At 53.6% G+C, this 22,257-nt stretch overlaps 1 long non-coding RNA gene across 6 annotated transcripts in view; it reads left to right on the top strand.

The window, feature by feature from the left end:
* LOC119055457 (uncharacterized) overlaps positions 1-21,862 on the top strand; it is a 35,845-nt gene extending 13,983 nt beyond the window's left edge. For 3 of the 6 annotated variants that reach the window (XR_008392122.1, XR_008392124.1, XR_008392123.1), the window contains exons 4-7: positions 4,372-4,492; positions 6,217-6,356; positions 16,600-16,675; positions 21,725-21,861. This is a non-coding gene — a long non-coding RNA (uncharacterized LOC119055457). Of the gene's footprint in view, positions 1-4,371; positions 4,493-6,216; positions 6,357-16,599; positions 16,676-21,724 lie in introns of all 6 variants that reach the window. The other 3 variants (XR_008392120.1, XR_008392121.1, XR_008392119.1) reach the window with 2 other exon arrangements.
* The last annotated feature ends 395 nt before the right edge of the window (positions 21,863-22,257 follow it).

The following is a 22,257-nucleotide window of genomic DNA, read 5'->3' as shown; positions in this document are numbered from 1 at the left end:
CACCTCACAGCTGTCAGAATGGCCGTGACCAGCAGTAGTGACTCAACAAACAGCAAGCGCTGGGGAAGATGTGGAGAAAGGGGAACCTTTTGCACTGTCGGTGGGAATGCAGACGGGTGCAGCCACCGTGGAAGGCAGTCTAGACATACCTCCAAACATTAAAACTGGGCCCGCCTTTTCACCCAGCAAGCAGTCCCACTTCCGGGAATACATCCAAAGGACCCCAAACCACGAATTCAAAAGAACCTAAGCACCTCTATGATCATTGCAACATTATTTATGTTACATTCGCCGAGACGTGGAAGCAGCCCAAGGGTCCATCAGTAGATGAGTGTCCAAAACAACTATGGGACATTTACACAAAAAGAAGAAAGAAGGAGAACATTTTACCCTTTGCATCAATATGGATGGACCTAGAGAACATGATGCTAAGGGAAATAAGCAAGTCAGGGGGAAGAAAAAGCTCATTTCACTCCTGTGTGGAATCTAATGAACAAACCGAAGTAACAAGCCAAACAGGGACGGACAGACTCACAGATGGAGAGCAGGATGCCAGCGAGTTGGGCGGGAAGGTTAGGGGGCGGAGGGACTGAACCGACAAGAAAAGGACCCGTGGACGCGGACAACAGTCTGGTGATTGCTGGGGGAGGGGGTCTAAGGGGGCTAAACAATCATGGAAAACCATATAATAAAGAGTATTTTTTTAGCCCTGGCTGGTGTAGCTCAGTGGCTTGAGCGAGGGCCTGTGAACTAGAGGATCAAGGTTCGATTCCCAGTCAGGGCACATGCCTGGGTTGCAGGCCAGTTCCCAGCAGGGGACGCATGAGAGGCAACCACACATTGATATTTCTCTCCCTCGCTCCTTCCCTTCCCCTGTGAAGATAAATAAATTTTTAAAGAGTATTTTTTTCAATGCTTGTGTGAGCATACCCACTGCAGCTGCCTGTGGTTGCTGCTTTTATGATCCGTCTCTTCCCCTGCCTTCCCCGGCAATGCGCTTGTGTCTCCTGCACAGGAGACCCAGTTGCACCTTGTTGTTCTTTTTTTTTTTAAATGCAGTCTATCAAAGTCTGCCTTTTGATGCGATTTTGTGATCTATTCACATGTAACATTCTCACTGACAGCGGTGGACTTGTATTTGCCGTCACACTTTTTTTCCGTTTCCTGTCTTTTTGTTCTCTGGTTCCTCCTTTCCCGGTTTCTTTGGCCTTCAGTGGGTGTTTTCTAATGTAGCATCTTAATTCCTTCAATGACCTTCTTCTCACCCTGTGCTGTGGGATACAGTAGTCCCCCTCGCCCATCGGGGGTACACTCCGAGACCTCCAGCGGATGCCTAAAACCGCAGGTGGTACCGAGCCCTGTGTGTACTGTGTTTTTTCTTGTACACGCGTGCGCTTTACAGCTTCTCTTTCCCACGTGTGGACTGGCAGCTTCACTACCCTTGTGCTCTGGGCCACTGATCAGTAAAGGAACGGTTATGGGGACACAGCACTGCACCCCCTCGACCACTGACCTGATGATGAGGGAGACGGTTACTAAGTGGCCAGCCACAGGAAATTCCCCCTTCCACTGCCCAGGAATTCTCATTTCCGTAGTTCACTACAGGCACGGCCAGTGAGGATGACGGTGAGTCTCCAAGGGTGTGTCGGCGTGGTGCAAATGCTTAGGACTGAGTTAACAGTCTGCTTTGTGAAAGGATAGCAGCCGTGAGGAGAAGAGCAGCTCCAGGTGACACGTTGATTGTTCTTGAAATGATGCCGGGCACGACTCTGTAAAAAGGCAGCAGGGCGTTCTCGTGGTTGCCCGTGGCCTGTCACTCTGCATTCCCCGTCACGTGCAGGCACCAGCGGATCTCCTTCCTGACACCCCGAGTGTTTGCCACCAGTCTTTGGAGCTCTTGGGATGTGGCACCCCGTGTAACACGCAGAGCAGTCCTCAGAGGGAAGACGCACTATTGTCCCCGTGTTACAGCCAGGAAACCGAGGGGCAGAAACCAATGTCAGGATGAATAACGCTGGGTTTTCCTTCTTGTTTGATCACCCTTTGTGGCAGTCTGGGTTGTTCTGGCTGCACCTGTCGTCCCTTGCTACCTTGAAGCCAGCTCTTTGAGGCCCTTCCTGGCCCCCTCTGTGTCCAGACCCAGGGGCCGCCTGGCGCCCTGCGCACGGACGAGGCCTTCCTGGCTCCACTGCAGAAGTGCAGCTCAGTGTGGATTTCTGAACCTTCCCCGCTGACCTGTGAAGACACTTCCCAGGAAGTCACAGCGGCCTGTCGTCACCCTTCCTTCTCAGAACTGCTAATGCCAAGCGTCAGTGACCCCAACCCCGGTCCTGGCACCAACTACGCTGTCCCTGTCCCAGAGGGGCTGCTTCAGCAGCGGTGCGCAGATGAGAAAACCCTGCGCCAGGGGCAGCGGGCAAGGCCGGCGTCCCCTCCGAGGAAGAGAACGTTTCTCGGACAAGTTCAGTAGAGACTCCTGGATCAGAATCTTGTCCTCTGGTGAGAGAGATCAGAGTAGGTTTCGGTGCGACTGTCCGCACTGCCCAGACTGTGGGTTGAAGGTGTGTGGCGTTCCTGGGGAGGGGCAGGGGACCCCACGTCCGTCCTCCCGGGAGAGCCTTTAATAGACCTCAGTGGCCCGAGCCTCCGCCCAGGTACCCAGTGGCCTGCTTTTCTGCCCCACGGAGCGTCCCAGCAGCAGCACGCAGAGGAGAAGCTCCAAGTGGGGAGGCGGCAGCCAAGCAAAAGACCGTTTTGGAGGCTCTGAAAACAGTGGTCCCGAGAAAACGGTCTTACCTCACGTGATGGAGATCTGGACAGATTCAACACGGTGTTGCCGGATCCTGGGCGTGCATTCCTTCTGGGGACCAAACAGTGAGCCGTAGTCTGAGGAGTGACTCAACTAGTCCATGACTGAAAACCCCATCGGTGTTGATCCCGTCCCGGGAAGGCCCTGACCTTTCCTGCCCAGAGTTGGACCACTCGGGGGCATTCTGAGGCCAGGGACATTCTGCGTGCCCCCTGGTCCCCAGCTCCTGTATTCTGGCTCCCGTGATGCATCTTGTCACCTTCACAGCCCGGATCTCCGTCTTCCCTCGCTCCGCTGTTCTCACGGAGATGGACCGAGTGCCTGCGGTGTGAGAGCCTCGCTGACGCCCGCGAGCTCTTGTGCCGCTTTGTTCACTGCCCCCGTGAAGGAGGCCTGTGCATGCTGAAGCGCTCGCATGAAGTGGTAGTCACATGAAGTCAGCTTCAACAAGCTAAGGCTACAGAAGTGTGGCAAGGGGACGTGGAATTGGGAGGTGGTGATTCACCCTTGTGTTCTGTGGGTAAGCCGTTGTGAATATGAGGTAAATGCAGGTGAGCGTTTCCCCTGCTCCTTAGCACAGGGAGCACTGCCCCTTGAAGGAGTTTCCGATGGAGCACCTCACCTCGGTTCCAAACACAGAGACGTGTTAAAGGCAAGTGACCTCAGAATTCAGGTTCCTTCATCCACATGGGCGTGTTCTTTGTCAGATCTCAGATCTCAGATGCCTACATTGAAATCCCAGAGCCTCAGATCCGAGGGATCAAGAAGAGGAGATTTACGATGGGGGGGAGGCAGGGGGAGGGCTCCAGAGGGCATGGTCACGTCACTGTTGGCGGCCCTGCCACAAGGACAGCGCTCAGATGATCCTCGCGGAGGAGGTCATGGCAGAGCGTCCCGCTGTGCAGGGAGACCTGGGAGCAGAGTCCGTGCCTGCAGTAGGGGGTCGCACAGGACGGTGCTGCTGCCCCTGTCGCTCCAGGGACCATTCCTCGCTGCCTGGCGTCCCCGGGGTGGGGAACGTGAACAGCAGTTGCATGCTGCCCCATGAGAACCAGATGGTCACTCAGTTACTAACGGTTGGGATTTGGACCTAATGCCTGTTCCCTTGAAGAGGGATGGATGATGACATCTACCCCCCCCATACCCCCCAGAATCCCCTGATGGGTACCCAGGAGCAGACTGTGCAGTTCGCCTGGAGTGACAATAAATTCTGCATTCTAGCCGTGTGTTTCTCGGTGGTCCCCAGAGCTGTATTGCTGCAAAAATGTCTGTGGTCTGCACACACAAGTGGCTTGAGATTCTGAACTGGTGGTGGTCTCATCAGAGAGCCTGGGAGCTCCCCGGACCCTGCCAGGTCTGGCGCGCAGCCCTAGGGGGAGAAGGTCAGTAGAGCAGGGCTTGTCGTCCTTGAAACACAAAGGCCGAACTGCAGCCCGGTCTTTTGGGCTGTGTGGTGAGCAGGCCTAACGTGGCACCTCGCTTTCATTGATCGTTTACTAGATGTCAGAGAACATACTGCAGACAGACATGGGGATGTCAGCTGCTTTCATCCTTTCCCACAGACCCCTCGTGGAGCAAGACTTGCATCCCGGTTCGTGAGGTGGGACAGCAGAGTGCAGAGTAGGCGGGGACCAGGCCGGCACGGGTCCGGAAGCCATGGCCTCACGGCAGCAGCCACCCCAGGTGAGTCCCGCCAGCCAGCATCCCTGTGTACCACTCCTGAAGGTTTCCATGGGCTGCCCTCGCCCGCCCCCTGCAGGCCGGCCTGGCTGTTGGAGGGGTGGAAGAGGAGCAATTTGCAGAGCCGCCCCTGCCCTGGACAATTGAGCCTTTGATCAAGGAGACAGATCTGACGCACCTGGATGTGGCAGAGAGGACGTCATGGGGACCCCTGTGCGGAACGGTGGCCAGGAGAGAGGACTGAGAAGGATGGGCAGGGTGAGGGGTGATGTGGCAGGCTGGGGACAGGCTGGGGACAGGCTGGGGGCAGTGCTGATTGCTGACCTTGCTGCCTGAGGGAGCGTGGGGGAACGGGTGGGTGGGAGTGACCGAGGGAGTCAGAGCCCACCCCTCTCCCCACTGAGGGCTTTGTCCCCATACCCAGTGTGGGGTGTACAGGACATGTGGGGTCACATCACAGAGTGCGTGCGGCCCCGAGTTGCAGGCAAGGAGCTGGAATCCATTGATGTCCAGGCACGTGCAGCATGTCAAGTTCTAGACCAGAGACTGAGCCAGAGGCGCCATGAGCCGAGACACAAGGGGAGAGAGTGGGGTGAGACGTAACATAACACCGAACTCAGTTTATATGGAAGGCCCCGTGAAGGTCAGTCTGAGCTCTGTGGACGAGATGAGCCCCAACCTCTCATGCCTGGTAGTGACGAGCCTGTGGTTCCCGGCCTCTGCACAGGTGGGATATCCATCCAGTCCCAGATCCCCACAAAGGGCACGCAGGTCTAGGGGTGCAGGCGGGTGGATGCAAGTGCATGAGACTCCCAGACCTCAGACCACCCAGAAATAACTGAAGCGTATGCTCTCCGTTACTGAAAGAGCAGGTCCAAGCCACAGAGATATCTGCCATGGCTACCTGGCCACAGCCAGGCTCTGTAGGGACTCAGGGTCTTTGGGGGGGAATCTCCCGTCTTCCCAAAGCTCCTCAACCCAGCTCGAGGGGCAGGGGTCAGAGAGGAAAGGACCACATCTGAGACACCAAAAGGTGAGCAAAGGGAGTCAGGTGGAGCATGACTGTGTGAACAGAGGGCCCAGCCCTTCCTACAGACGGACCCCGGGTTGAGACACAGGAGCCCGGGACCTGCTTTGGAACTAGTCCCTGGGTTCCAGGTGAGAGGCGAGGACCTCAGAACTTCTGTCTGCTAAAGATGCTGGGGGTGCAGGGGACGGTCCTCTGAGCTGCAAGAACCAAAGGAGGCCATGGGGAGGTAACTGCTGTCTCGGTCCCATAGCTCTGTGCACAGTAAGACTGTCATGACAGGTACCGCTGCTGGCCTTTCACTGGTGACTTTCTGCTGTTCAGTGGTCTCTCCTCCGTGGGAAGCACACTCCCCTGGCCGGGGGCACCCCAGCTGCCCAGAGGTGGAGGCCTGAGACCGCCGCTCTCTCTCTCTCTCTCTCTCTCTCTCTCTCTCTCTGGACAAAAGGCACTGCCTGTGCCCTGGGCTGGGGTGTGCCTTGGACAAGGGCAGGGCGCCCCCTGAAGAATGGATGCTCTGAGGACACGCTGGCTGGGCAGGAGATATAGACTGAGAGTCTGGGTGTGGTGGCACCTACTGCACCTCCTACCCAGGGCTCAACTCTAGGGGGGACACGGGTAGGGCTTCCGTCCAAAAGACATAAGAAGGGGCACCCTGACTACTCCGGCTGATAATGTTGGCTTTCTGCTTGTTCCCCAGGGAAGAGCAGGCCTGTGTTGACAAAGGACAAGGGGGCTGGCACCGCCTGGGGAGGCGAGGACACCTTTGAGGACGCCTTTGAGGACGCGTGGAAGGGACCCTGCTGCCCGGAGTGACAACCCACAGGAGCCCCTCCCTCTGTGAGTCTGCCTGCGCTTCTCCGTCCCTGTGATTTGTCTGGGGAGTCCGGTTCGTAGTCCTGGGTTGAAAGAGGTGAGGAGGCAAGGACCCCAAGGTCTCTGAGGACCTGTGTGGCAGGGACAACAGATTGGAAGGTGGGCACAGGAGGCGCCGGTGGGGGGTGGGCACTGCCCTCCCAGGTTCACGGGTGCCCCTCAGGCTGCAGCTGCACCAGGGCTCACTTCTTCTGCCTGGAGGAACTGCAGCTCATCAGAAGGGCCCGCCCCCTGCACTGGCACGTGAGGGGTGGGGGTAAAGGAACGCTGAGCCTGCTCCTCCTCAGCTCGGTACAGAGACGTGTGAACTCGTCCGTGGTCCCTGTGTCCAGATGCTTGGTGAGTTTCCTGAAAGTGCTCACACCCAGATTTCTCCCCCACTTCCTCACTTCCTTCCACACTGGGGAAGGGGTCTCTGTGGCTTGTGAGTGTGTGATGATACAGGAAGGGGACCTCTGACAGACCCTGTGGCTCACAGTGCCCCACGTGGTGTCTGTGGACACCGTGACCCTTGGCTCCCAGATCTAACTGGTGAAGCTCACCCAGGGGGTGTGCGGGTGAAACTTGCATTTCTTTTTTTTGTTTGTTTGTTTTTAGTTATTTTTCAAGTACAGTTTTTTGTCTATTTCTCCCATCCCAGCCCCCCTCCGCCCCCGTGCTCCCCACTACCCTCCCATTTCCACCCCCCTTAGTTCTCGTCCCTATGTCCTTCCCATTTGTTCCTCCAAATCCCTCCCCTTTTCCCCCTTAAATTCCCTTCCCTCTCCCCTCTGGTCCCTGTCCCCTTGTTCTCTATTTCAGTGTCTTTGTTTTTATTCTGCTTGCTTGTTTGTTTTGTTGTTTAGCTTCCTGTTAAAGGTGAGATCATACGGTATTTGTCTTTCAACACCTGGGCTATTTCACTCAGCATAATGCTTTCCAGTGCCATCCATGTTGTTGCAAAGGGTAGTAGCTCCTTCTTTCTCTCTGCTGCATAGAATTCCATTGTGTATAGGTACCACACTTTTTTGATCCATTCATTTACTGTCCAGCACCTAGGTTGCTTCCAACTCTTGGCTATTGTCAATTGTGCTGCTATGAACATTGTGGTGCATAGGTTCTTTGAAATGGATGTTTTAGGATTCTTAGGATATAATCCCAGCAGTGGAATTGCTGAGTCAAAAGGCAGGTCGATTTTTATTTTTCTGAGAAAATTCCATACTGTTTTCCATAATGGTTGTACCAGTCTGCAATCCCACCAACAGTGAACTAAGGAACCCTTTTCTCCACAACCTCTCCAACATTTGTTGTTTGTTGCTTTGTTTATGATATCTCATTGTGGTTTTAATTTGCATCTCTCTGATAGCTAACGATATTGAGCATCTCTTCATGTGTCTCTGGATCTTCTGTATGTCCTCCTTGGACAAGTGTCTGTTCAAGTCCTTTTCCCATTTCTTAATTGGGTTAGATGTCTTCCTAGAGTGGAGTCGTGTAAGTTCTTTGTATATTTTGGAGATTAAACCTTTGTCTTAGATATCATTGGCAAATATGTTTTCCCATACAGTTGGTTGTCTTTTTAATTTAATACCGTTTTCTTTAGCCATGCAGAAGCTTTTTATTTTGATGAGATCCCATTTGTTTATTCTTCCCTTGATATTCCTTGCTCTAGGGGACATATCGGTAAAAATGTTGCTGCGTGAAATATCTGAGATTTTCTTGCCGATGTTTTCCTCTAGAACTTTAATGGTGTCACGGGTTATATTTAAGTCTTTTATCCACCTTGAATTTATTTTGGTGTATGGTATAAGTTGGTGGTCAAGTTTCATTTTTTTGCACGTAGCTGTCCAGTTCTCCCAACACCATTTGTTGAAGAGGCTATCTTTACTCCATTTTATGTTACTGCCCCCCTTTGTCAAATATTAATTGACTGGAGAGAGTTGGGTTGATTTCTGGGCTCTCCGTTCTAATCCATTGGTCTATGTGCCTGTTTTTATGCCAGTACCAGGCTATTTTCAATACAGTGGCCTTGTAATACAGTTTGATATCAGGTATTGTGATCCCTCCTACTTTGTTCATCTTTCTCAAAAGTTTAGCTGCTATTCAGGGTCATTTATGGTTCCATATAAATTTTTGTAGTGTTTGTTCTATGTCTGTGAAATATGCCATTGGTACTTTAATAGGTATTGCATGGAATCTATATATTGCTGTGGGTAGTATGGACATTTTGATGATGTTAATTCTTCCAATCCATGAACAAGGTATATGTTTCCATTTGTTTGCGTCTTCCCTGATTTCTTTCTTCAGTGCTGTGTAGTTTTCTACATTTCTGACACTCACCTCTTGGTCGGGGAACGGGTGATCCCTGGCTGACCTGGGCTCAGGTACCTGCGCTGACCCCTGTGAACCTGGCCGTCACGCTGCCTTCCACACCTGGGCAGGGCTGCCCCCTGCACAGCCTGGGCTGCAGGGTCATGGGCCCTTGCCTGCTCAGTCCCCCCTCAGGAGCCCCCACCTCTGGCCAGTGACTGTCTACATCCCCCCTTGGAGGAGTGGTCCCCTGGGGGGTCTCACCTGCACCAGGGCAGGAACAGGGGCCAGCTCCACAAGGCCGTATTCCTAAACTCCACCATCCCTCCGCCCAGAGACTCTGCTGGCTCCTTGAGCAGACTGCCCTCCTCAGTGTCCCGCGTGGGGATGGGTCGGACCCTCCTTCACGTGGAGCTGCTCCTCACGTCTGCACTCACCTCCCTTCCCGGAGGTGTCTGACCTCTGCCAGCCTCTGCTTCCGAAGGTCCCTCCCCCCTGGGACTGGGACAGACGCGCGTTTCTGTGCTGTGTCTTGCATGTGCACTCCAGGTGTCCCACAGTCTGTCCAGGTCCATGGGACCTAGTGCGGCATGTTATGGGCCGAAAGGAGTGACAATATGTTGTCACAAGGCCCTTCCTGCTTTCCAGAAGGGGAGGAAGAAGTGGAGGGCTAGACGAAGGAGTGGGAAACAGAGCTGCCATGGCCCTTGCCCATATGAGCCTAGGAAAGGGAGGGTGCCATCCGGTGATAGGGGTTGAACGTTGGTGGCCTGCAGTGGGCCAGTGCGCAGTTGTGCTGGGCACAAAGCCCTGCTCCAGGGGACTGAGGAGCAAATGCCTTGCGGAGAGGTTGAAGCAATTTTGCTTTGACACCCATCCATGCATGTGCCAGTAGCTGCGGACTCCCATGTGGGAAGGGGCTGTAATCCACAGACACATCTGCCAATGCTACCGAGATAGCAAGGAGGCAAGGTACCCAGTTTTCGGAAGGGACCCCAATGAATAGAGCAGTTCAACCACACTTAGGCACAGGTCGGCCAGCTCCTGTGCCCACGCCAAGGACCCAGTACCAGAAGAGGCTGCAAACCTTTTTTTGCAGCACAAAGGGCGGGGGGAGACAAAGCGGTCCTGGCTCCACATTGCCATCTGCCGACCAGGGAAACTCGGCGCCGTCATTCTTGGCTGTTCATACCCGTCCTTCCCACCACCCCCCCAAACTTCAAAAGTAAAACCAACACAAAAACACGAGAGATGAATTCCCCACACACCACAGCCAACGATAGCTGTGCTCAGAAGGTGCAGGCAAGGGCCAGGAACCGCTCCCCCCAAGGCCAGCTCCACCTCTCCCCTAGTCCCGCCCTCAGAACCCTGGCAACCTTAGCGGAAGTCCCAGACCCCAGACCCCGCCCCACAGAACTGAGGCTGCCTTGCTAGTGGTTTGCTCTAGACGCTGGGGTGCATGAAAAGTGAGAGGCCCGCCATCATCCCAGGGCACCTCACTTACCCACCAGTCTCCTGGGGGACCCTGTTCCAGACTGTGCGCTGCTGGGCCGGGCCTGTGCTGTCCAGGTCCTTTTGACCAATTGCCCCATACAGCCCGCGTGTGCGGCCTGTTCCAGCTCCCCTGGTCACCCTGTGCCTGCCCTAGCCTCTGAACACCTGGGGCCAATGGCTGAACCCCTGGGCCATTGGCACAACCACGTATCTGCTGTCAGCCTCCATCCTGGAGAAACCTCCTGGTGACATCAGGGCGCACAAGCCTGCCCGGGCCCTCAAGGAGCCTCTCCAGGCTCACATTCTTTCTCCTCCGGATCACCTGACGACAGTCACCCTGCCTGACCTTATGCCTTCAATGTCGGGACACCACCTGCGGCCCTTGATGTCCTTTCCAGCACTCCTCTCTGCCAGCACCTCAGCACTGTCCCCTGGAGACCAACCCCTCTTTCCAGTCCCTCAGCTTAAACACCCTTCAACCTCTTGGGGGCCCCCACCCCGATGGACCCCCTAGCCTTACCATCCACCAGGCCTGTCCATACATAGCCTACCCACGTCTATCATTACAGCCCCCACCCTATTCCCCACACACCTCTCTTCTTCCTTCCTCTCCTCTGCTCCATGCAGTCCTGCTGTGCTCCACTAAGGGACTCGGCCCTTGCCTGTGTGTGAGGACCTGAGCCTTGACAACAGAAACATTGAACTGTATTGAGTTATTTCTCTTAAATCCATGACCACAGGAACATCACCTCTCACCTTCCCGCTCATCCTACTTACACCACTAACTTCCTCCCTAGCGGCCCCCGTCCACTGCACTGGAGAAGATAGGCCCTATGAGGTGTGTGACTCCTTGGAGTCACATATCCAGTCTACCTGGTTTTGCCCTGGCACCTCTACCGGCCCTGGGAATGCCTGCTCCTCACTGCCCTCACCTGTGCTGGGAACAAAGGCCTACTCGAGTGGACTGAGGAGCAAAGGGTCTGTGGACAAGTTGAAGCAATGTCGCTTTGCAAACCATCCACTCACGTGCCAGTAGCTGCAGATGCCCCCGTGGCAAGGGGGGTTGCGGTTTCCCTATTTGGTGTGGGGTGGTCCCCTGTGCAAAGAGCAGGCGATATTTCAGGAGACTACTGCTAAGTGCAGGAGCACAGTCCCTGAGCAGGTGGAAGGCCAGGGATGCTGAGCACAGGTGAGGGCTGGCTGCAGACGCCAGGGGCCATGCCCAGGGCCAGCAGGAATGTCAGGGGGAGAAACAGGGCCACTGGGCTTGGGAAGCAGCGGGGAGCCCTACCTCTTTGCTTCTGTGTTCTGCATACTTTATTAGGAAAGCTCACTGGATTGCCAGAGGGTGGCTGGTGAGGAAGACAGTGGTGTTGGGTGAAAGTGAGAATCCATGCTCTTCTACTTAGGGGTTTAAGGAGACAGGGAAGTCTGACATTGTCGTCATGAGTGCTCTAGCCTGGGACCTCTTCTCTCCTGGGGCACAACGAGAGAGCATGGAGCAGGCGGGTAGACAGGAGGCAGACAGGTGTGTTCGAGGGGATTTGATGGCCTGGGCGTGGCTGTGTAAGAAGGGGCCCTGTGGGGAGTGAGCAGGCTGTGGGGTCCACACCAGGGACCTATGAGCTTGAAGGCTGTCTAAGGGGGAGACCTTTAGAGCAGGGGCGGCAAACTCATTCTCACCGGGGGCCTCTTCAGCCTGGTGGTTACCTCCAAAGGGCCAAATGTCATTTCCACTCCTTAACAGTTCAAAAACAGTTCCATGTACACAGTCCTAAAATTACTTCCGCCCTGTGAAGGCAACCGCAAGGCTGAAGTGGTCCCCAGCGAAAATGGGTTTGACAGCCCTGCCTCAGAGGAAGGGTGCTGGAGGAGCTGGCCCTGGTGTTGAGGTGGTGATAGAGGAGAATGCCAGAAACCACTATCATGGAGGGGGTGCCCTCTCCCTGATGGCCGGGCATGAGCTTGGGCATGGGGACGCAGGGTGGAGAGGAAGGGAAGAATATACCTGAGAAGGTGGAGGCTCCATGGGGACAGGGTCAGGCTCATGGGCCCTGAGGTCACGGGAATGGTTCCCAAGAGTAAGGACCTTGGGAGAAAATGCAACAGGAACCTTGTTCAAGACCTATGGGTGGAGCGCTGGGTGGGGGGCGGGGCTTGGGGGGGTAGAGAAGAACGGCGTGTTACAGGTACTGGTGGGGGACGATGAGGAAGTGAGTCCACAGCACCAGGGCTACAAGTGTTTGACTCCCTCACCTGCTGGTCTGTAGTTCTATCTGGGACTAAACGCACAGACAGGCTTGGAGGAGGGGTACTGGCAAGGATACGGGCGGAAGCTTTACGTGGCTGCAATACGCATGCTCACAAGTTGCCAATCACAGGAAGGGAAGTCCAAGTCATGGGAGGCAACTTTCAGGCCCGTCTGAATTTCCGGTTCCTGCTCCACTTCTTCGGGCATTTTTGGGGAAATGTCCTTGCTGGGGCTTTTTGCGCAGGTTTTTGTCCTTTCGCTGATAACTCCCCATCACTGCATTTGACTGCGGCAGCCACTGGAGCCTCTGATCCCACCTGTAGCCTCAGAGGAAACCATATCGTTTCCTTTCTGTTTCTCTAGGCAGCAGGGGGCAGTGGTGCACCGTGAATAGGCTACATCCTCTCTCCCCCCGCCCTTTCGGCTTGAAAAAAACGAACCTGACTCTTTTACCTAATAGGTAGTTAGGCTAAGGGCCTGTGTAGGCTCACTGGCCACCTGGACCCCTGCTTTTTCTCATTAGGTTCTCTGTGGAAATTGGATTCTACACACAAAAACGCTTTGCTTTTCAAGTTGCCTTTGCTTCTACGTAGCCGCCTCGGTGGCTTAGCAACCTGTACTTCGGCTTGTCTGAATTGCGTCCAGGGTGTCTTTCTCTGGCTCATTTGGTGTTTGATGGTCCATTCTGTCTATATAGTTCAGTTATGACAGTGACTCAGACCTCATTATAGAAAATGGAGGGATAGATAAAGTAGAGTGTTTCCCAGCACACGCCCATTCTTTCGGGACAGGGGCTTGGCCCTCACTAGGTCTTCCTAACACAGGCTCTAGTGTGTGAGTTCGACTCCCTTCAGGAAGATCCGCAATGCCAAAGCAGGTGACTGTGTGGATATATTTATTGCACCTGCGGACAGGGAAACAGGGAAGGGCTTGGCCCTGAACAGGGATGTCAAACTCATTTCCGCAGGGGGCCATATCAGCCTTGCAGTTGCCCAAAGGGCTGGTGTAATTTCCACCCCTTAACAGTTAAGAAATACGTACACTGTATATGGTCCTCAAATGATTTCAACAGTTTGAAGGCAACAAGGAGGCTGCTGTGGCCCCTGGTGAAGATGCTTTTGACGCCTCTGGCTTAGGAGAAGCAACAGGAGAGCCTCAGCAGGGCTCCCTTAGGTCAGTGGCAAGTCAGGCAGAAGGGGGGAGTTGGGGTCAGGTTCAGGGGATTGGCTTGGGACAAGCTGCCAGCTGATCATTGCCTTGGACTTTAGGACACCCAGGCCTGTGCAGCAAGAAGGGGAGGGTGGGGGTCAGTGGGGACCCCCCTCCACTGATTGGTCAATGACAGGTAAGGGGGGTTTTTAGTCACTGCAGTGGGTTCTGACATCACCAGCTGGTTTGGCTGCTTTTGGGGGCCAGGAGCTGAAATGGAACCTAGGCCTGACTGTGCTCTCCAGGGAGGAGAGGTTACCCTGGGGGACCAGGTCCTTCTTTTCCCAGCTGTGGCCCCTGCAGGCACTGGGGCCTCCAACCCTGGTCGCCTTCTGCACCTGGCAGTACATTACTTGGCCAGTGTGTTCAGCCACCTGCCTCAGTTTCCCTGCTCCCCTTGCCAAGGCATCTTCCTAGGTCCTAACTGTCCTGTCCAACCATGGCCCAAAATTGACCATGAGGGGAACTGTGGGAGTCTTTCCAGTAGGGCCCTGCCTTACAGCAGGGTCACTGCAAAGAACCTCGATTCTGCAATGCAGCCTAAGGTGATTTGGTCCAGTGGTTAAAAGCCACAGTCACCCTGGCCTGCTACCTTGCACAACTAATTTGGCTCAGGCACTGCCAGGGAGGGTCTGTAAAAAACTAATACACTGAACACATACAAAGGGGCCCAGTGACAGCCATCTGAGGGTGAGAGGTGTGTGTGAACCCGCCCATCCAACTGCCATGGCCTTTCTCTCCCCAAGTCCAGCTAATGGTGCTGCCGCCACTTAGGCAGGCCTCACATCCCTGCCAACAAGTCCCACATTTCTTACCCAAAGTTTCTTCTAAAAAGTAGTGGATGCAGGTAATGTGAACTCATGTAGCGCTACAACTTCTTTACACTTAAAGGCATCTATTGATTGGACATGAAGGTCTCCCCCCGCCCCCATTTTCTCCCTGTAGGCCCCCTGGGGACCTGGACCAGGGCTCCAGAGAACTCCCTCCCTGCCCCGGCTCTGCCAGCCTTCTGCTCTCTGCTCTCTGAGATTCTCTGCTTTCTGGGCCTGCCGCCTCCTGGCTTTCAGGAAGGGGGTTCCAGCTAAGTTACTGGTGAACAGGAGGGTGCATCTAGGAATGGGAGGTGCAAGAGGCCCCTGCTCCCAGTACAGAAAGTCCTTTCTGTCCTGCTCGGTACAGGGATTCATTCCAGGAATCGTTTGTCTTTCCTGGAGGACCACCACTTGGCTATGCCCTGGTGCAGGTGATCTCTAGGTTGTCCTCTGGGCTGACTGCAGACCACCCGAGAGGGAGCCCAGAGCGGAGTGACAGCACAAACAGGAGGCACTGGGCCACCCTCAGGAGGGCCAGGCACTGAGTGTGAGCTGCAAGCTGAGGGCCCAGTGTCTCGGGTGACGCGGGTGACGCCACCTGCACTTGGTGTCCTGAAAAGGTTATTTGGAGGAGAAACTTTCCTCTTTTTATGTAGTTTTGCTCCCTTATTCAAAAGAGTGGCCTGTTCCCTGAGCTCTTTACCTGCATGGACTGTGACCTCCCCTTCCTCCGAAGAAACAAGCTCTATAAAACTGTGAGTTGTCCATGAAATATATTTCTCAGATAGCAAGTTCTGGAGGCAAGTTTGCCCGCAAGTCCTCCCATCCGCCACAAATGAAAGGGAAAAACTACCAAGACATGATGTGCTTGGGGAGGGGAGGTGGTCAATCTCACACAGGAGAAGGACCAAGAACCTCGTCTTCAACGGCTTTTATTAGGTTCAGAACACACAGAAACATGGAAAGCTCGTTAATCAATGTCAGGGGGAAACCATCAAACAGTAGATAACACTTCACAGAAATCCGAAGGCTTAGTCTGAGTCAGTGTCTGTCAGGTAAGGGGGGTTGCAGAAACTTTGGGAGACATACTCATTTCCTGCCTGGACCCGAATCATATGGAGGTAAGCACTCTTAGCAAAGCAGGCTTCACGGGACCTTAGGAACTCTTTCTTATGCCCGATCACCCTGGGTCCCACTCTAGCCCACAGAGTGCTACACTGCCTTCCCAGTCATAGGTTTTGGGGTTGATGTGAATTCGTGCCAGGAAGCGCTTCTCCCAGATGGAAATGGGGACTCAGGCTCTGTCAGAATACCTGGGGCAAGGGTCCATCACTCCCTCTTTGTTGCAGGCCCCGGAGTCCTTCCTTGATGGCCTCCCAAGTGATCGTGTCTAGCTTAGGGTGTCCCTCCTCTGAGGGACCCGTCTCTGACTAACAGACCAAGCATTGGGGGCAGGGGATGAAGCAGAAGCAGCCCAGCTGCCAGAGATAACTTTTGTCTCCTTAGTGGCTCACTGTCCAGAGGTCGCTCACTCAGCCTTAGTCATGGGGAGCAGTTACAACTCCTGAAACCAGGCAGAGCGGTTCCCAACAGCAAGTCAGACTTTCCTACACGGGCCAAGTAGTGGCACGCTTGCAGGTGTATTACATAGGCAGAGACACCTTTCTTTCCATCCAGGGATGTAGGGAGAGTGTCTAGCGCCCCAGCTATGATTCCACACCTCGTGCCCTGTGCTGCCCAAATGCCATGTGGCTGAGGGGTCCTGAGTATAACACATCAGGTACTCCATCCACTCAGGCCTCTGTAGGTTGCCTGGTGCCATTCGGCACAGACACCTTCTCTGGCAGGTAGTGTGGTTATCCGCACTTTCAAACATGATGCCCTCCTACACGTGAGAACGCCAATGGCTACCTCGAGAGAGCACTGCTAAGGCTGTCTGGAGGACATGAACCCTGTGGTGTCTCGGGAGAGGTCTCCCCTGGAATCTCCCTTATCAGAACACTGGTCCTTGCCTTGGAGTGTGTGTGCAGACCCCAGGGGTGACTGTAGCTCTTCCTCGGGAACCTGCAGGACTCTGCTGTGGGTGCCAGAAAATTGGGTCATATTATTGGTTGAAGTTGGGTGGCTTCACTCAACTACTGATTGTCTTCTTTAGACCAAGGAACCCTCTGAGCAGAAGCAGTTGGATGTCGTCCGGGGGAAGGTGAGAAGTACACGCATAGGAAAAGCAGGTGAGACGCCCACGTTCAGGGAAAGGGGGAGGCAGGTCAGTGACTGTGGAGTCCTTCAGGTTTCAGAGGCTTTTAACCATCACAGATGTGTGGTGGGGATGGCTGGGAACTGACTCAACTTGTTCCTGCCTCTTGCTCTGGTCCTTGGTGCCTGCAGTCTCCTCCTTACAGCTGTCAGAGAGCTCTCTGAGAGCTGTGCTTCTATGCCTGGTCGTTTGTTACCTTTTGAGGGTTATAGAGGAGAGGAAGAAGGTGCAGTGGGGGGGGGGGATAGAAACAGAAATTAAGAACACGGGGGCTTAAAGGCAGGAAAGCTAGGGTGTATTGCAAAGGGCCTGTCCTCTGTTAGACAAGATGAACTCCTGGACGAGGTGAAGTCCTTTCCTCACCCGCCAGTTCTTTTCCCAGAGGGAAGGCCAGGGGTGATGCACCAGGTTCAGGAGCTGAGTGAGAAAGGACCCCTGCAGGGAGTTGAAGGAGCAGCCTGTCTCCTGGTCTTCTGTCCTGACCACAGCTCGGGGTGATCCTGCTGAACAGGAACAGGGCTGCAGGGCTTGAGGAGATGGGACTGGTTGGTCCTGAGAAGCAGTAGTCTTAGTAGAATGAAAAGAGAAAAAGGCAAATTAGATGTGGAGTCGTGAATTAGTTTTACTTCTCCCTACCATCATTTTGCTTCTGTTCTCTGCTTTGGTTTTATAATTCTCTTTTCTCCTTTTTAATTTATTTTTTCAAGGACTTGTTTTAAAAAATCATTAGAACTCCTTATATGAATTCTTATCCATGATGTCCCATGAGGAGGGTGAAAAATAACCCGGACCAACCATAGGCAAGGCTACTGCATCTCACAAGGCATAAAAACCTGTGTTCAAACAGCATGACATACAGGTCACCTCTAGTTGAGCACATTATCAGCTCTGGCCCTCAGCATCTCTGGGAAGGACAGGGCGGCCACCGGCCTGTATCCCTGATGGAAGCAGTGAGGCAGTGGGTGTCAAGGTGTAGGCTTCTGTGCCAGGCAGGTTCTCCAAAATGTGTGCGAAGATGGACTCAGAACGTTTGTCATATCGTTATTTCTTATATTTCAAAAACTCGGTAGGAGTAGTGGGACACACATTTGGCGTATTATAAACCAAGTTGAGTTTGGAGAAGACATATAAACAAGCTTATGTCAACCGTGAAAACTGCACAATTCTCTATTGGGTGCAGATATCACAAGGACTTAAAATGAAGGTGACAAGCAAAACAGGTTGAGAGTGCCAGGGTCTCAGATTGTTAGTCTTCTGTATTCCCAGAACTACAATACGAAGAATTTTTGTTGTAGCCTTGGGCAAAATAATGGAGGGCGGACACAGGACCCATCTCAGTGGGGCTTCTGACTTTTGGGGCCCAGGGCACAGGAACCAGACAGCAGCTGACCCTCACCATGGGGACAAGAAAGGAAGGCTGCTGCAGGACAGACAAAACGAGTGCATCTCAGATGTTAAACAAAACAAAGCAAAGACAGAGGCACTCTCCTCAGAAAGGTGAAGGTTTGGTATTTCCTTTCAAAGAGGAGTCAGGGGTTATTTCTGCTTTCTGCCCCAGTTATCAAATATAGTACTTACAGTCTTTAAGTCTACGTACACTATTAAAAAGAGAAAGGATTGAAAAGCATCGAACTCTTTTCAAGAGATTTTTACAACAGCTACCTCACACTAGAAACCTAAGTTTCTAACAAGCAGTTGAACTCACTGCAAGATGAAGCTCATTGTGTGTACAGAGAGCGCACCTCTATGGGCTGGAAGACCCAGAAAGAAATACAGCACACACCATAATAATCATGGGTGGGTGACAAAACTGCTTTAGATCACTTTTTCTCCCCCCCCCCCCCCCCCCCCACACACACACACTGAGGTTTGACTGACCAGGTACCCAAGGCACCCCGTTTTCGGGAGTGACTCCAGCGACTGGAGCAGTTCAGCCCCGGGGAGGAACTGGCCTGCCAAGACAATTGACCAAATATAGCAAATGTCTCCAAGTAGTTTTTCCAGCACAAAGGGCGGGGGAAGAAAAGAGTTGGTGGCTCCACACTGCCACCTGCCGACCAGAGAAACTGGTAGGCGCCATTTTCGTAGTCACCACACAGTTTTTTCATCCAATATTCAAAACTAAAACTAAAACTAATGCAAAAACACAGGAGCGATATCCAGTCAACAAATCCGAAGACACCGATGGTCTTAAGATGCAGGGACTACCCCAAGGAACCCCTACTCAGAAACGCCACCGCGACCTCTTGCTCATTCGCCCTCTTGGACCCATAGCAAAACTGGGGGACGTCCCAGGTTCACCAACTGGAGGAAAAGTGAGGGCCCCGCCAGTGTCCGAGCCAGCCTCATTAGCAGTCTGCTCGGGGACACTGTCCAAACTGTCTTGGGCCTGGCAGCACCGTGGCTACAGGGTTTCCGTCCAGCCGGTGATACTTTGTAGTCACACCTGGGACTAAACACGCACAGACGCTCCCACGGAGACTGGCAGGGAAAATGGCGCCTCAGAGCTCCAGCACGCATGCCCACAACCCGCCAATGGCGGACAGGGCAGAACCACTAGGAAAACAACTCTCCTTCCAGCCTGCACTTTGGTGCCTGTGGTCGGTTCCTAAGAGAGCAACAGGGAAGAGGCCTGGTTGGGGCCGTTGGGGCTGCTGCTTTTTTTCCCCCCCCCGATTCAAATTATCACCCTGCTGGACTCCAGGGATCCACTGACTTCTCTTTCCGCCATCTCAAAAAGAAAAAAACATTCCTTCAGCTTGCAGCTTTCTGTTTCTCTGAACAGCAGAGGGCAGTAGTGCATCGTAAAAGTACGACACCATTTCTCCCCCGCCCTTCCTTCAATGAAAAAAAGGAACTGACTCTTTTTTCTCATTGGCAGATGGCCGTGAACCTCTGCTCACTCTAAAACCACCTTCCCCCATTGTTTCACTCTCTTCCTAGTGAAAAATTGCATCCAACACACAAACTCTACTTTTCAAATTGCCTTTGCTAGACATTGCCATTTACCTTGCTTAGCAGTAAGTATTTCTGCTTCTCAAAACTGGCTCCACATGGCCTTTTCCAACGCATTTGAGGTTTCCTGGGCCATTATGTCTATATACCTCAGTTATGGGGAAGCAGGATAGGGACAAGGAAATATCATTTTTAAGTTGTTTTTGCAGCATTTTAGTAAGACAGAGTGCGCTTGCCCCACCCCGAACAGTGTGCACCCCAATAAGCAAATATCTAACCCCATCTTGCTTCTGCAACCTGCTGACGCCTTTTTAAAAGTAAGACCAACCTGCAGAATGGGGCTTATAATTTGGAGACTGCCTCCCTCTGAGCCCAAGTGTAACAAACAGTGCTCCACCATCCTAACTGAGTGTGAGTGACTTTCTGCAACAATGGCAGTCTCACCACATTCTAGAATATGGAGGGACAGACAAGGTAGAGTGTCTCAAAGCACAGACCCATTGTTGAACACGGGCCAGGCCCTCCCTGGGTCTCCGTGAACACAGGCTCTCAGTGTGTGAGTTCTTGACTCCTGCAGGAAAAGTCCACAAGGGGCATCCAGGTGATCATGCGGATACATTTATGACAGCTGCAGGCAGGAAACAGGGAAGGGGCAGCCTAGAAGAAGCAACAGGAGAGCCTGGGCTGGGCTGCCTTAGCTCAGTGGCAACTCAGACAGAACGGGGAGTTGGGGACAGGTTCAGGGGATGAGCTTGGGACAAAGCTGCCAGCTACCCATTGGCATGGAGTTTAGGGCATTCAGGCCTGTGCAGAAAGAAGGGGGTGTACAGAGGTGTAGAAAGGAAAGGCAGTGGCTCAGGTTGCTCCCCACAGGGAGAGCCCAACCACTGGATCCTTCGTCTTCAGGCTGTACCTCTGTCTCCCAGGCAGGAATCCTAGGGGAGGACTCAGTAGTCTGCACCAGGTCCCCAGGTGTGCCCCAGGGTGGGGGTCAGTGGGGCCCCCCTCCACTGATTGGTGAGAGACAGGTCAGGGGGCCGTAGTCGCTGAGTGGATTCTAACATTACCATCTGGTTTGGCTGCTTTTGGGGGCCAGGTGCTGAAGTAGAACTCAGGCTGGACTGTTATCTCCAGGGAGGAGAGGTTACCCTGGGGGGCCAGGTCCCTCTTTTCTCAGCTGTGGCCCCTCCAGGCACTGGGGCCTCCGACCCTGGTCACCTTTTGCACCTGGCTCTTCCTTGCTTGGCCAGTGTGTTCAGCCACCTGCCTCAGTTTCCCTGCTCCCCTTGCCAAGGCATCTTCCAAGGTCCTCCCTGTCCTGTCCCACCATGGCCCAAAACTGACCTTGAGGGGAACTGTGGGAGTCTTGCCAGTAGGACCCTGCCTTGCAGCAGGGTCACTGCATAGAACCTTGATTCTGCAAAGCATCCTTGCTAAGGTGATTTGGTCCAGTGGTTGAAAGCCACAGTCACCCTGGCCTGCTACCTTGGACAACTAATTGGCCTCAGGCACCGCCAGGCAGGGTCTGAAAAAATAATACACCAAACATGCAGGAAGGGGCCCAGTGACAGCCATCTGAGGGTGGGTGTTGTGTGTGAACCCGCCCATCCAACTGCCATGGCCTTTCTCTCCCCAAGTCCAGCCAATGGTGCTGACGCCACTTAGGCAGGCCTCGCATCCCTGCCAACACGTCCCATGTTTCTTACCCAAAGTTTCTTCTAAAAAGTAGTGGATACAGGTAATCTGAACTCATGTAGAGCACAACTTCTTTTACGCTTAAAGGCATCCATAGATTGGACATGAAGGTCTCCCCCGCCCCATTTTCTCCCTGTAGGCGCCCTGGGGACCAGGACCAGGGCTCCAGAGAACTCCCTCCCTGCCCCGGCTCTGCCAGCCTTCTGCTCTCTGCTCTCTGAGATTCTCTGCTTTCTGGGCCTGCCGCCTCCTGGCTTTCAGGAAGGGGGGTTCCAGCTAGTTACTGGTGAACAGGAGGGGTGCATCTAGGAATGGGAGGTAGGAGAGGCCCTGCTCCCAGTTCAGAAAGTCCTTTCTGTCCTGCTCTGTACAGGGATTCATTCCAGGAATCGTTTGTCTTTCCTGGAGGACCACCGCTTGGCTATGCCCTGGTGCAGGTGATCTCTAGGTTGTCCTCTGTGCTGACTGCAGAGCACCCGAGAGGGAGACTGGAGCTGAGTGACAGCATAAACAGGAGGCACTGGGCCACCCCCAGGAGGGGCAGGCACTCAGTGTGAGCTGCAAGCTGAGGGCCCGGTGCTCTCGGGTGACGCCACCTGCACTTGGTGTCCTGAAAAGGTTATTTGGAGGAGAAACTTTCCTCTCGTGTCAAGCTGAAGTGGTTTTCCTCTCTTATTCAAAACACTGGTCTGTGCCAAGTTCTATACCTGTATGGACTGTGACCTCCCCCCCTCTTGCCCCGAAGAAACAAGCTCTGTAAAACTGTGAGTTGTCCATGAAATATATTTTCCAGATAACAAGTTAGACTTTCCTACAGGGACTAAATAACAGCACGCTTGTAGGTATATTACATAGGGAGAGACACCGCCTTTTTTTTTTCCATGGAGGGATGCAGGGACAGTGTCT

The sequence above is a fragment of the Artibeus jamaicensis genome, unplaced genomic scaffold, assembly GCF_021234435.1.
Source record: "Artibeus jamaicensis isolate MK-2021 breed Jamaican fruit bat unplaced genomic scaffold, CSHL_Jam_final contig_1410, whole genome shotgun sequence".
In the NCBI taxonomy this organism is placed as follows: Eukaryota; Metazoa; Chordata; class Mammalia; order Chiroptera; family Phyllostomidae; genus Artibeus; species Artibeus jamaicensis.
Note: the sequence above shows the minus strand (reverse complement) of the source record. Positions and strands in the feature narration are given on the sequence as shown.